The 12,722-nt window shown below is 38.2% G+C and overlaps 1 protein-coding gene across 1 annotated transcript in view; it reads left to right on the plus strand.

Moving 5' to 3' along the window:
• Positions 1-12,722, plus strand: part of ARHGAP15 (Rho GTPase activating protein 15) — a 631,814-nt gene that overhangs the window by 168,792 nt on the left and 450,300 nt on the right. The gene's annotated exons all lie outside the window — the stretch shown is intronic.

A 12,722-nucleotide genomic window follows, 5' to 3' on the forward strand; every position in this document is an offset into this window, starting at 1 on the left:
AGAAGCCAGAAGCCAGAAGCTGGATGCCAGAATCTCAATCCAAGTCTCCCACATAGGTAGTAGGCAATCAAATACTTGAGCCATCGCTGCTGCCTCCCAGGGTGTGCATCAGTAGGAAGTTGGACTCAGAAGAGGAGCTGGGACTGAAACCAGGCAATCTGACTTGGGATGTAGGGATCCCAAGTGGCATATTAACTTCTGTGCCAAAGGCTGGTCTCATTTCACACAAGTTTAATGCACAGCAAAGCCAAAAGAGTTCTTGAGCTCTAGTTCCATGCTGAACTCCAAGCTAAATGCTCAAGTACACAGGAGCAATATAAATTTACCAGGCTTTATTTTTGCTTGGCAAAATCTAACTAGCTGTAACTGGAAAAAAAAAAAAAAAAGGAAAGACAAAGAATCTATTTGTTTCTGGAGACTTTCACTTGAATTTGTGTTTTAGATTTTAGTCCAAATCCTATGCCTGATTGCCAACATGAGATTTTCTGATCAATTCTGTTTGCAAATATGTAATTTCACTGGAATTATCATATAGACCAGTAAGTATATTAAACCTTCAAAATTTAGACTGAATCCCACTATTATTTTCAGCCTAGATTTTGGTAAATCACACCCTAACTGGTTCATGCTTCTATTTGCCATTTCTAAAGTAAATTTCCCAATAGATAGTCAAAGGCAATGACTTCTCAAAGACTTTGGCCTTACAGCTCACCTCCATAATTGATCTTGCATAATCATAGTGTAGATACTAAAGGTATCTGCTCAAATGGTGATGCCTGCAATCAATTTTTCCTGGACAACAAAAGACTCCTTCCTATTTACCTTTTTTCTCTCTAACTTTGTCCTGCATTTTTCTATATGTTCCTATGGTCTGTGTCATTCTTTGTAAAGCACATTGTATCACTCTGTTAAATAGTTTACTGTCTGTCTTCCCATGGAAATATAAGTTGCAAGAGGCAGGGATTTAGTCTTTCTTGTGCTCCATTGCCAATAGGAGCAGCAAATTGGAAAAAAAAAAAACAGAGACAAATAAATGATTTTTGAATGCATATTCAATGAAAATAGTGACCTAGCATATTCAGGTGTAACTAGCTATCTAGTCATCAGAAATACTCATTGAGCAGCTGACATAAGTCAATTTACCATGGTACTCTCTAAGGAGGGGGACATAAAATATAGTGTGTTCCTTCTAGAGATACACAGTGCAATTGAATGAGAAACAATGGAATAGAAACATAAGGAGGCATATAGTATGGAAAGTAAACTCTTTAGAAATTAAAGGGTGATTTCAATGACAGGAAGTAGAAGAAAGAAAGCCATTCTGGTAAGTAGATAAAGTGGTGATGACGTTTTGACAAGGATAAAAGGGAAGTTTTAGGGCTGAGATATATGGAGTAGGATATATGAAATTTCTTCGTCAATATAGTACAGAAACATATGAACAAAATTTCCCCACCATCAGAACCATGAGAGTACTAATATAAATTATGAATAAAAATAATACATCTAGAAATATGGACATTATAAATTTTTATCAACTTACAGTTCAATTCATTGTGCAGCATTGTAGAATAGTAGTACTGACAATGTTTTTTAAGATTTATTTATTTAATTTAAAGGCAGTGTTAGAGAGGCAGAGGCAGAGAGAGAGAAATTAAGAGAGAGAGAGAATTGTCCTCCATCCAGTGGTTCACTCCCCAAGTGGCTGCAATGTCTGGAGATGCGCCAATCTGAAGCCAAGAGCCAGGAGCTTCTTCCAGGTCTCCCACATGGGTGCAGAGGAGCAAGGACTTGGGCCGTCTTCTATTGCTTTTCCCGGTTGTAGCAGAGAGCTGGATCGGAAGTGGGCAGCTGGAACTCGAACTGGTGCCAATATGGGATGCCGGCACTACAGGCAGTGGCTTTACCCACTATGCCACAGCACCAGCCCCAGTCCTGACAATTAGACAGCTATAAATAAGAGATTATTCTTGGGGCTGCTGTGGTGGCATAACAACAGGTTAAGCTATCACCTGCAATGCTAGCATCCCATATCTGAGTGCCAGTTCGAGTTCCAATTGATCCACTCCCAATCCAGCTCCCTGCTAATGCACCTGGTAAAGCATTGGAAGATGACCCAAGTGCTGGGCTCCAATCACCAGTATGGGAGACCCAGGTGGAGTTCCAGGATCCTAGCTTCAGTCTTGCCTAGCCCTGGCTCAACCCTGGCCATCGCAACAATTTAGGGAGTGAATCAGCAGACAGAAGATGCCTTTATCTGTGTCTCTCCCTCTCAATCTGTCAGTCTGCCTTTTATAAAGTAAAGTGAATTTTTTTTTTCAAAAACATAGTTCATTCTTATCTTTGCAGACGAATCTGTAACTTCACTTTGAGATAAAGGGCCTTTTTACAAACACTCAACAAAAGCATAAGAATCTTTTCCTGTATTCCAAAGTGCCTTTTGCTTACTAGATAGTAATTCCTTCAAATGCATGTATCTTTTAACTTCATGGTTTCCTCCTTAGCAATAGCTTTCTTACCCCAAAATGAGAATAGTTAGACAGTGAGAGAGAAAGAAAGAAAGAAAGAAAGAAAGGTCTTCCTTCTGTTGGTTCACCCCCCAGAATGGCCGCTATGGCCAGTGTGCTGCGCCGATCCAAAGCCAGGAGCCAGGTGTTTCCTCCTGGTCTCCCCTGCGGGTGCAAGGCCCAAGGACTTGGGCCATCCTCCACTGCCTTCCCAGGCCACAGCAGAGAACTGGACTGGAAGAGGAGCAACCTGGACTAGAACCCAGAGTGCCGGTGCCGCAGGCATAGGATTAGCCTAGTGAGCTGTGGCGCCGGCCCAAAATGAGAATATTATCATCAGCCTGTGATATCTCAATGAGGTTAAGTGATAGAAATTCATTTGTGTGCCTGAGGGAGGGGTCATTAAATACTTATTGTATTCTGTTCCCTGAAACACCCAGTGTATTATCTTAACAGTATTAATTATTGGGAATTACTTGTCAAATAAATATCATTAAGTTTGCATGTTCCAATGTTGAACTTCAAATGTAAACTTGAAATTCTCTTTTCCTCTCCTCATCCACAAGCTTTTCTTCCTCTCTATTCTATAATTATCTCTTTCTCCCACAAAAATTCACCCCAGGAATCTTTTGTAATTTCCTATGATATACTTTTGGTGCTTTAGATGGACTGTTCCATTTCCCTTTGTGTTTCTTTCAATCCCTTCTTGTGCATATATCCCTAAATTCTTCATTTAAGGGGTTCTGTTTTAATACTATTAAATGATGTAATTTATATTTTAAATAACATAATATGTTCCCATAATCTGCATTCTCCAAATCATGTACTCTCTTCTATTTCTACTTCTTCCCTACTTTTTTATGACATTCTTTTCTTCTCTGCACTGTAAAAATATTTCCAGCTCTTGGCACATTTTGCCTGTTGCCCAAGGTATTGTATTCCTGATTGAATTTGAAAAGTTTTCTTTATGGAGCCTTTTATGTGTTCTGTGCACTTATGGTTTTCTGTAAACAAAAATAATAAATAACAGGTGGGTAGCTAAATATATAACTCACTAGGAATCAAACATTTAAAGAGGAGGAATAGGCTGTGTCAGAAACATTCTATGTAGACTGCACTGAGTCCAGCAGAAATATGAATGGTCTTCAGCTGTTACTTTTAATAGGCCAAACCTATTATTCAATAAAAAATAAACATTTCTACTTATCTAAAGTTTTTCAGAAATGTATAATAAATGCTATTCTAACTGAGTATGTGTGCACATATTTGTGTATTTATAACAATATTCATGAAACCTCTCCTGTCATCTCTACCTCCCTCTTGGCTGGTAGAGAGACAGATGGACAAAATGAAGGATAATAAAAATTGTGTGGACAACAGCTAAAAGGTTCAAAAATTCCTCTTCTCATTTTTTTTTAGATATACTTATTTATTTGAAATTCAGAGTTATATAGAGAGAGGGAGAGAGAAAGGAAGAGAGATCTTTCATCTGCTGGTTCACCAAATGGCTGCAATGACTGGGGTTGGGCCAGGCAAAAGCCTGGAGCCAGGAAGTTCTACCAGGTCTCTCAGATAGGTCGAAGGGGCCCAAGCACTTGGATCATTGTCTGCTGCTTTTCCGAGGCCATTAGCAGGGAGCTGGATCAGAAGTAGAACAGCCAGGACAGGAACTGGTGTCCATTTGTGATGCTGACATTGCAGGTGGCAGCTTAACCCACTAAGCCACAAGGTTGGACTCAAGGATTGAACTTTTTTTCTTTTTATTTTTCTTTTTTTGACAGGTAGAGTTATAGACACAGAGAGAGAGAGACAGAGAGAAAGATCTTCCTTCCGTTGGTTCATCCCCCAAATGGCCGCTACGGCCGGCACTGCACCGATCCGAAGCCAGGAGCCAGGTGTTTCCTCCTGGTCTCCCTTGCGGGTGCAGGGCCCAAGCACTTGGGCCATCCTCCACTGCCTTCCAGAGCCACAGCAGAGAGCTGGACTGGAAGAGGAGCAGCCGAGACCAGAACCGGCGCCTCTATGGGATGCTGGTGCCACAGGCAGAGGATTAACCAAGTGAGCCATGGTGCCGGCCCCAAAGATTGAACTTTCTAACATGAAATATATTACCTGGCTAGGGTTCTTCAGCTGTATCAAGTTCTTCTTCCAGTGTCCTGCCTCCTGCCAGACAAATGAGGAGCCAGGAAACTGATGGGCTAAAGTTAGTTGCAGAGCTGAGCAAGCACAACTCTCCTCAACTCCACATTCCATGACATCTCATTACCAGCTTGGAATTTGATGCAGTAGGAATATTCACAGTATGGAATACAGTGAATGCTATGAATAAAGACCCGCCTCCCACCCATATAGGAAATAGCTGTTAGCACAGCACTGGGCTAGGACCCAGAAGTCTGGGCAAATAAACATTGGAAGGCATTTGCTTAGAGACTGAGAGGAGGCAACAAGAAGTAAGTCAACCCTAGATTCCAACTGCACTATGCACCAAAAAAGGATTCAGGGAATGAGTCAATAAGATTTGACTCTGGGAGAAAAAGAACAAGATGAATGATTACAAGTGAAGTAGGCAGAAAAGTTTGGAAGAATTAAACAAAACAAAATGGTGGATGACGAGTAACTGCACATTCTTGTTTTGGACAATTTTGTTTCTCTGTGAGGTTAGAGAGGCTAGTGGAGTTGGAATTTAAAAATCCAAGGTGAGGACCAGTGCTGTGGCATAGTAGGTTAAGCCTCTTCCTGGGGTGCCAGCATCCCATATGGGGACTGGTTCAAGTCCTTGCTGTTCTACTTCTGATCCAGCTGTCTATTGGTGGCCTGGAAAAGCAGCAGAAGATGGTCCAAGTACTTGGGCCCCTCCACCCACATAGGAGACCCGGAGGAAGCTTCTGGCTCCTGGCTTCAGATTGTCCCAGCTCTGGCCGTTGAGGCCATTTGGGAAGTGAACCAGTCGATGGACGACAACTCTCTCTGTCTTTCCCTCTCTTTCTCTCTCTCTCTCCCTGTAAATCTGCCTCTCACATAAATAAATAAATATTAAAGAAAATCCAAGGTGAATAAGTTGAAAATTTTAATGCCAAGGGACTTTTCCGATTGTCACAATACTACAGGAGAAATAAGGCTACTAACCAGTAATAATAGATTCGGTTGATAAGACTAAATGGTACTGAAGTACTATAGGGTACCTGGGTGCCACATCATTCTTCTGTACAAGCCTTTGGCTTGGGGCCCAACAGACTCCACTCACTATAAGGAGAAACCACAGTCACAAATCTGGATAATATTGGGTAGCCCTGAATACCTGGATGCCTCACCTTGGAAAGTGAGGGCCTACTACCATTTTCCTAGTATCCTAAGTGCCTTCTGGGGAAAAGCTGACTCAGAAAGAAGACCTAATGAACTTAGATAAGGAGGCAGAAGGCCTCAGAGGATCCAAACAATAATGTTCAACTCTATACCAAATGTTTAACCACATGTTTAGTTTTTATGCCTCAGTCCAACATTAATTTATAGAAAGTACAGGGCTCTGGGGTTGAAAGTCAAAGCTTAACTCAAACATGTGGAAGCAAAAAGAAATGAACTGACTTAAGCCCCTAACACTTTTCTCTTGTTTGTTGTCTATACTTCCAGACAGGTCTTGTCTCATGGAAGGTCTACACTGTGTGCCTGTTTGCACTTAGGCAATCAGTGTAGAAACATGGCTTATCAGGGAAATGCAGATCAAAATCACAATGAGGTTTCACCTCACTCTAGTTAAAATAGTTCTCATACAGAAATCAACAAACAACAAATGCTGGCAAGGATGTGGGGGAAAAGGTCCCCTAATCCACTGTTGGTGAGAATGTAAACTGGTGCATCCACTATAGAAGATGGTATGGAGATACTTCAGAAATCTGAATATAGACCTACAATATGATCCAGCCATCCCACTCCTGGGAATTTACTGAAACCAAAACAAATCAGCACATGAAAGAGTTATCTGTACTCCCGTGTTCATTGCAGCACAATTCACAATAGTTAAGTTATGGAATCAACCCAGATGTCTGTCAACTATTGACTGGATCAAGAAATTATGGTATATATACACTACGGAGTACTACTCAGCTATAAAAAATAATACAAACTCCTGTCTTTTGCAACAAAATTGATGCAACTGGAAGCTATTATACTTAGTGAAATAAGCCAGTCCCAAAAAGACAGATACCATATGTTTTCTTTGATCTGAGGTAACTAATACAGTACCTAACATGTAATGTACTAGAATGAAATGGACATTTTGAGATTTGATGATTGTTTACAGCCCTTGTTTCTTCCTTTGAGGAAGTGTTCTTTTTTCTTCATACCATTTGCTGAACTCTTTTACTTAGTGTAAGGTTAACTTTATTATCATTAAGTAAACTGAAAGTAGATCTTTGTATAAATTACGAGTGGGAATGGGAGAGGGAGGAGGAAGAAGGATTGGAGCATGGGCAGGAGGGAGGGTGGGGTGAGAAGTATCACTATGTTCCTAAATCTTTTTATTTTTTTAAGATTTATTTATTTTTTACTAAGAAGGTCATAGGCATCCATTGTGGCTATCTTCTTGATAGAATTTCAGGGGACTTACAGATATAATCTAAAGTAAATGGTTTCATTATAGTCACTCCCTCTGGGACATTTTATTTTTCCTTTGCTAGTTTTCATCTCCTTCCCCCATGCCAAACTCCATGGGATGTTTAAAATTCCTCTTCTGCACATGTCTACTATTCTTTAATTCTACTCTGCATTTGGTTTGGTTCTGATCAGGTTGCTCAATTGATCTGCCTACCCCTCATTTTAGATTACAGATCTGGAATCCTTCCTCCCTCCCTCCCTCCCTCCCTCCCTCCCTTTTTTCCTTCTTTCCTCCCTCCCCCCTCCCTCCCTTTTTTCCTTCCTTCCTTCCTCCCTCCCTTCCTTCCTTCCTTCCCTCCTTCCTTCCTTCCTGCCTTCCTTCCTGCCTTCTTTCCTTTCCTTTCCTTCTTCCCTCTCTTCTCCCTCCCTCCCTCCCTCCCTTTCTTTCTTTCTTTCTTTCTTTCTTTCTTTCTTTCTTTCTTTCTTTCTTTCTGCCTGCCTGCCTTGTTTGAATGATTGATTGGTTGATTGATTGATTGATTTGAAAGTCAGAGTAAGAGACAGAGATCCTCCATCTGCAGGTACACTCTCCAGTTGGCCACAATGGCGGGAGCTAGGCCAATCCAAGAAAAGAGCCAGGAGCACATCTTCTGGGTCTCCCATGTGGGTGCAGGGGCCCAAGCACCTGGGCCATTCTCTGCCCCTTCATCAGGGTTCATTAGCAGGGAACTAGATCAGAAGTGGAGCAGCTGGGAATTGAACTGGCACCCATGTTGGATGAACTGGCACCATGTTGGATGTGAAGTTTTCATGTGATTATAAGGAACTTAATTCTGTATCTTTTAATGTTGATGTCCCTAGATATTGACCAACTGGATGTCTAATTTAGGTTATGGCATTAATTGCCTTTGGAAACAGTGTTTGTTGCTGTGTAGTTAAAGGACTGTGTCTTTACCTGTCTTTACCTTCTGGTTTGCCTCGGACTATCCTGGTTAATTAACTTCTTCACTGTAATTTTTGATTTATGCCTCTTTGCACTCTATATAGTGTTTTTAGAAAATGCTGATAAGTTTATGTTACATTAACAATTACCTTTGAAACAGTACACTTCTCACCAAAAACAGTGGCAAAGGATAATAGCTTTCTTTGAAATTTTCATTTAAGAGTTGTTAAAGCTGGATATGTGCGTCACCTTGAGTTGGCTTAAGAAGAGTCTACGAATGTAGAAAGTGACTTCATGCTCAGCATGTAAAACTATGCACATAACATGGAGGGACTGAAATGTCCACAAGTGTAAGGAAGTTTATTTCAAGATTGGAAAGCCATTTTACCTCTGAAATGATTCAGTGCTTTGTTCTGTTTTATTATGTTTTCTAATTGAAAATAGCTCTAGGTAGGCAAAGGGCCATGTATTGGTGAATTTCAGATCTTAGCATTTCCTTAACATGCTTAATAATTACCTCTGTGGAAAGCATATGGACAGATACAAGTATGGAGTGGTAAAAACTCTCTGCTGTGCAATCATTTAGACCTGGGGTTAAAATCTCAACTCTATGACTTGTTAGTTTTAGTTCAGTCTGTGGTTCTTGATTTAAAATTAATGAACAATTAATGTACAGTTAATACATAGAAATATACACATGCATAAAACTACTCAGAGGACGCCATTAGTATATGATCATTTCTTTCCTTGGTTATGTATCTGTCTATCCACTATCTTGTGTTCTTAGCATATTTTCTTCTTCTTCCTATGGTGATAGGAACAATAGTGTATGGATTTTCTTTTGCTGTTTTCATACTTAATTCCTGAAGTTATTTACCTACAAAATACATTTTCTCTTTTGAAGGACTGTCCCCATTGTAGAAAGTGTGGCATATTCTCCATGGAATAAATACTATATAACCTTATACATATTTGTGTTGCATTTTAGTGAGAAAATGCAGGGAGAATAAATCTTTTATTTTTATTTTATTTTTTTTTTGACAGGCAGAGTGGACAGTGAGAGAGAGAGAGACAGAGAGAAAGGTCTTCCTTTTCCATTGGTTCACTCCCCAAGGGGAGAGTAAATATTAATTTGTTATTTTAGGTTTAAGCATCCCCTGGTAGCATCTTTCCTGTATTTGAATGCACAAGGTTGGCTGGGAAAAATCAATACTTTGGTTTTAAAGCCATGATCTTATGTTCAGTTTGTATGCTGCTCCATTGTGTAAATATGAATTTTTAAGCAATGTAGCATTTCACCAAAGTAACAGGGCACTTGATTTTCATTCATCCATATGAAAACAATTAGGAGAAAAAACGCCACTTATCTTAAATAGTATTTGTCAGATTTTCTTCATCAAACTTGGTAAATACAGATCTCGTGACATTTTGATGAATTTTCATCACTCCGTGGTAAACCTAAGTGACTAGGCTGTGGCCCGTGAACAGCTTTTGTTTCTATGTGACATTAAAATGTATTTTTTAAAAAAACATGATTATAATGAATATTCAAAATTAGATTCATTCTCCAGCGTGTGCACAATAGGTCAGAAGTCATGGCGGGAGAAGAACACATACTAGTCAATCTCAAGGCTTTTTTTATTTCTTAGGAATTGTATTTTTTTTTCACATGCTTCCAGAGATACAAATATCAAAGGGGAAAGTCAGCTGAATATATACCAATTTCAGTTTACCTAGACAACTTTGAAAATGCATTTCATTTGTAGTTAATTTAAAAGTTAGTGTAGCTCCCTTGCTTCATATTGTCTTGTCTCAAAATTTCTTGGACCGTATGTTCAAGACAGCTTGAAACAGACATTATAAATGAAGAATAATCAGTTACCCTAGTTCAGAGCATTTCTTCAAATACTCTTCAATTTCTGGTTCCAGCAGAATTTTATTTACTCAAATATAAATCCTTTTCTTTAATACTCTAGAGCCTCATCCTCAACCAAACACCTCATTTTAGTGCAGTTGTTTTTATATACTGTCACAGGATGATGATGATAAATGAAAAATGATTAAGTGTATTGTTTGTCAGATTTCTTCTTTCACAATTCAATAAATATTCCCTTAGCCCTCCCTTGTCACCTTACTTACAATGATTATCAAATGGAAAATGTTTGAAACCAAAGGGGAAAATCTAGTTTTATTTTGATTGTTCTTTTGTAAAGACAAAAATATGACATAAATATGTGAGGTGCTTACAAACCAGCCTGACTACTTGGAGATAGTAAGTCCTTCTTGGAGAACCTTCAACTGCTGTATACATAAGTAAGAAAAATTCACTTTGTTCTTTAATTTTGCAGGAGGAATATCTATAACCAACTCTGCTTTTATATTGGGTACACTTTTAAATAATTGTTTTCCATCTATAATGCACATAGTCAATGAACATTTATTACATCTACTATTTACTAAATTCCAGAAACAATCTTTAACAGGAATGATGAAAATACAACAGTAAATCTTTCCTTTAAATTTTACCCACTAGCCTTCATTTTTCTTGAAATTTCCACATTTTTTCCACTTTGTGGTATTAAATTATAAAATCCAGTTAAAAGGCTAATATTATTATTTATTTGTCTGTTTCTAAACTTCCTTGCTTCATGTTGGCCTTAAAATTGCTTGCACTTATCTATTAAGTATACTAAGACAATAAATTATAGATATTTAACCTAAGGAGAAGACACCATAAGGGAACTACATCTTTGAGTGACCTATATTTTGATGGTATTTTACAGTTTTCAAGGTTCTTTTCTCATTCAATAATATTTTACTACCATATTCTTTTTGTATATTCTGTGAATGGACAATTCAGAAATTGGACTTTCTGTTGAGTAATCAACATCTATAAAGTAGGTGCATTCATTCCATTTTTAGAAGTGATGAAACAGAAGTTTGGAGAATTAAAATATCTTCCCCAAAGTCACACAACTCCATGCTGATAGAGCTGGAATTAGAACTCCTGTTTGCCTGCTTGCACACTGTACTACTGAGAAAGAGTGATAAATAACTTTATTTTTTAACTTTTATTTAATAAATATAAATTTCCAAAGTGCAACTTTTGGATTATAGTGGTTTTTCCCCAATAACCTCCCTCCCACCTGCAACCATCCCATCTCCCACTCCCTCTCCCATCCCATTCTTCATCAAGATTCATTTTCAATCATCTTTATATACAGAAGATCAATTTAGTATACACTAAGTAAAGATTTCAACAGTTTGCACCCACACAGAAAAGTACTGTTTGAGTACTAGTTATACCATTAATTCACATAGTACAACACATTAAAGACAGATATCTTACATGGGGAGTAAGTGCACAGTGACTCCTGTTGTTGATTTAACAATTGACACTCTTATTTATGACGTCAGTAATAAGCTAAAGCTCTAGTCATCGTTCATCCAGCCACTACTTTGTATCTTTCAGAATCCAGCCTAAATCTCTTCTTTAAATGGAGTCTTCTCTGGTGATTGAAGCTCATTTCAAATGATCAATTTTCTGCATTGCTATATATGCCACTTATTTTGACATTTAGTCAGACATTATTTTCCACATTATGCCTGAGTATACTCATTCTTGACTTTCCTACCCAGTGATATTTAAATGACAGCAATTTACATCAATGTGTTTTGCTCTAATATTGCCCTTGGTTTCTGAATGATATGCTTTCTCCAAGGTTTGAGCAATAAATTTACTGTGTTTGAGTTAGAGCAAGATATGGGAGATGAATTCTAAGAGTGCCCTTACTATGGCCAGGTTACATTTACATGAAAAAGATGATGGATTTGCTTAAGTTTAATGGCAATGATAAATGAATTTAGAAAATGCAATTTAGATACCAAAGTAGATGACTTCAATAAAAAAAGGAGATTGTTCTGGATGGGCCTAATTTAATCAGGTGAGCCATTTAAAAGAGTTCTAGATATAAGAGGCAATCTCTTAGTAGCCTTGAACAAGCAAACAGCCATGTTGTAATCTGAGTATAGAAATGGGTAGCCTCTAGGACCTGAGTGCCTTAGCCCTACAACCACTGGAAATCCACCCTACCAACAATCACATGTGCTCAGAAGAGGACAGGAGCCTCAGAAAAGACAGTAACTTCGTATGACACCTTGATCACAACCTGTGAGATACCCGAGAAACTATCTCTCTCCCAGTTCCTGACACACAGAAGCTGTGAAATAAGAAGTACATGTTGCTTTGAGCTCTAAGTTGGTGGTAATTTGTTATCTAGCCATCGAAAATTAGTACTTGATATTATACATACAGATATAATGTATACATGTTACTTACACACACACACAACCTGTGCTTAATTTAACACCTGCCCCATCTCTGTCTCAGAGTCTAAAACTTCTACTGAAATTGTAGAAACACTCTACAAAAGTTATGAAAACATATTATAAAGGAAATCACCTAGTAATTAAGAATATAATTTCAGGGATAAGAAATAAAGTTGACATTAAACTTAAATGTTCAGTATCTACTATTTGTTACAAGTAAAAGAGAAGGATTTGAGTAAAAATTGGCCTTACAAGATTTATAAAATATAAATAACATAGTTTAATGTTAATATTTCAATGTCCCTGCCTAAAAGATTTTTATGAAAAATTCTTTCCAATAATCTACATTTTTT

Source organism: Lepus europaeus, chromosome 1 (assembly GCF_033115175.1).
Source record: "Lepus europaeus isolate LE1 chromosome 1, mLepTim1.pri, whole genome shotgun sequence".
Lineage (NCBI taxonomy): Eukaryota > Metazoa > Chordata > Mammalia > Lagomorpha > Leporidae > Lepus > Lepus europaeus.